Source organism: Tupaia chinensis, unplaced genomic scaffold (genome assembly GCF_000334495.1).
Source record: "Tupaia chinensis unplaced genomic scaffold, TupChi_1.0 Scaffold000568_1, whole genome shotgun sequence".
Taxonomy (NCBI): domain Eukaryota; kingdom Metazoa; phylum Chordata; class Mammalia; order Scandentia; family Tupaiidae; genus Tupaia; species Tupaia belangeri.
The window spans coordinates 3,044,949-3,047,746 of NW_006160082.1; the positions used below are offsets into that span (position 1 = coordinate 3,044,949).

Genomic DNA, 2,798 nt, shown 5'->3' on the forward strand with positions numbered 1-2,798 from the left:
ATCTACTTGAATACAGTTCAAGACCCCTTTTAGAAAGTATTCAAGTAGATCAGAGTAACAAAGAGAAAAAGTCTTCCTTTTCCAGGTTCGCTGATCTACTTGAATACTTTCTAAAAGGGGTCTTGAACTGTATTCTGAACCCAGCCGATTGCTGCCACTTCACTCTGGCTCTTAGGCATGTTTGTGCCTCTCGGAATAAGTAAGTGAAATTTGCCGGAGAACTTTGGCGAAAAGGGGCGCAGGCTGTTTGGTTACGCCTTGTTTTGTTTTTGGATAGAGTGTTTACTCTGGAAAAAATTCTTGGATCTGCAAATTCCGACTTGTGATTTCTGCAAATCCTGATTAGATTGGCCTCTCTTGGCAGGCTCGTCCTATTTTCCTTTTTGCTGAGAAAGCCTTATAATAATAGCGTGTGCCCGCAAAAACATTCACAACATTCGTGTGCTCCAAGTGACAACCGCAGAATGCCTAATAGTTGCTGACAGTTTTTTTTTTTTTTTTTTTAAGAGTTGGGATGACAGTAATTTTACTCTGAAAATAGTAACCTGTTTTCTTTCAGGGTATCTTATGCGTCTATGCAAAATTGTTTCGTGGTAAGAAGCATCGTCTTGATTTAATGCTATAAATATAGCTATTATTCTAAAAATGTCATACACAGTCTCTTGTTAATGTTTATTGTGTTTTAAAGCAACATTGGCAAGATTACGTGGGGTGAGGACTTTAGCAGCCTGGCTGAGGTGTGTGTGAGGGGAAGAATTCTACAAGAGTCAGACTTTTAGTGTTCTTGGGAAGCTTTGGAATGGGATGTGGAGTGGGAAAATTAAAATGAATTCAAAAATAATATAACTCAGACTGCTTTTGTAAACTTGTACTGAATCTGAATTTAATGTATCTGCTTTTTTTTTTTTAACCATATAATGAGTTTTGGAGAGAAGATATATGCTTTCCTTTAAAAGCTATTTATAAATTATGCATTTACTTTAGGAGTTAGATAAACTGCAATTACAGACTTAACTACCTTTCAAATTATTGTATATTTTACACCTAAAGAGACACCCCAAAGCATCTTATATTTCTACTTCTTTTGGTTTTAATAATATATTAAAAAACATTCATAACTTGGTCATCACTTGGTAGCAAATACTGTATAAAACTGAACATTAAAGTATGTAAATCATTGATAATTTGATAACAATTAAGCAGAACATTATTTCAACACAGCATGTTTTATATAAATAAGCAAAAAATAAACCTTATGGATGTATCTTGGCAAAATAATGTGAGATATACACTTTCAACCTGATTGTACCATCTATCAAAATAAAAAAGAAAATGTGGACTTTTCCTTATCCCTGATGCTGTAAAGACATTTCAAATCTCAGGGACAGTTGCAAGTGTTATCCTCAGTTTGTTTAATCTCAGCTTAATTAAGTTATATAGTATAGTATCTATTGACTTTGAATTAATAGTTCTATATTTCTAGTGGACTACCTTAAATAGCCCCTACTACAGATCCTTATATTTCTTCTTCATAAATTCAATATCTTGTTCATCTATACTACTTAATGTATCTTGTTTCCCATTACCATAACTTGTATATAAAATTGGAATCCACACACTCATCTTATGAAAGTATATTCAGTATACAGGATAAGTATATACAGCATTCTTAAATTATATAAACACTACTTTAATTGGAATTAAATCTTAAATCAGGTTAAGCTTCTCATTTCTGGATTTTTTTTTTTTAAAAACTTTTCTTCAACTATTTTTCTGACAGCAGTGTGCTGAAAACTTCTGCAAATAGAGACCATATCTTTTTTCTAATATTTCCATTTCCCTCCAAAGTATGGTGCTTTTACCTACAGAAGAGACAGTGCTTTAGGCAATTCTAAGTTTGTTTTTCCTCTCTTTTCTCTATCCCTTGTTTTAACTTTTCGTTTTTCTGAGCTATCTGGCGATAACTATAGCTCCAGCAAAACCCAAGCAAAGCCCCCAAAACCAGACAGAGAAAAACTGTGGTCGGGTTCTTAGAGATACAGCTCTGTATGTAATTATAGCATGCTTGTAATCTCCTTAAGGGCAGCGACGGCTTAGGATTCGTCTTGGATTTCTCACGATGCTCACTACACTGCCTTGTACCCAGACACGCAATACACTTTGTGGAATGGAATTTCAAAATGTTAAATTTGGCAAAGCCAAGGGTAATAGTTAAATCCTGTTCTCTAGCTCTGCCATTCCGCAGCCCCGAGTGCCCATTACCTCGGCTGAGAGCTTGCTGGAGAGCGGGACTGAGCAGACGACTGGGGGTGAGAAATGTGGAATGGATTCCCAGCTCGGCCCATTCCAGCCTGAAGCTGAAAAGGCCGCTTCTTCTCCAGCCTAGCTTCTGTCTACCGATGAGAGGGCTGAGGGCATGCTGCCCCTCGGTGTGGTTCCTGACCGAGTTCAGGGTAACCATTTCAGATCCGGCCTCGCTAAGCGATTCCTCCTCAGGGGCAGCCTGTGTGTAGGCAACGCAGGAGGGTGGGAACTGTCCCGAGATCCTAGATCCGCATAGTTCTAGGTTCTTGGGACAGATCCTAGAACTATGCGGAATTTTGTAGATTTATGTTGGGGGAAAATAAATGCAGCTGATATGGAAACCTCATGCTCCTGGCCCCCCAGTTCGACTCAGCTCACTAGTTACCGGCAACAGGTGTGGTTAATGGCAGTGTATTGGAAAGGTCCGGCGGCTCCAAATGCTTGACCTAACTGGACCCGCCCACTCTCTCCACAGCCTATTGGGCTCGAGGTGG

At 38.5% G+C, this 2,798-nt stretch overlaps 1 protein-coding gene across 1 annotated transcript in view; it reads left to right on the forward strand.

Annotated features, from left to right (window-relative positions):
• The first annotated feature begins 57 nt into the window (after nt 1–57).
• The window catches only part of PTPN21 (protein tyrosine phosphatase non-receptor type 21), a 111,063-nt gene continuing 108,322 nt past the window's right edge, over nt 58–2,798 (forward strand). The window contains exon 1 of the mRNA XM_006158011.3: nt 58–199. The gene's annotated coding sequence lies outside the window, so the exon portion shown is untranslated. The remainder of the gene's footprint in view (nt 200–2,798) is intronic.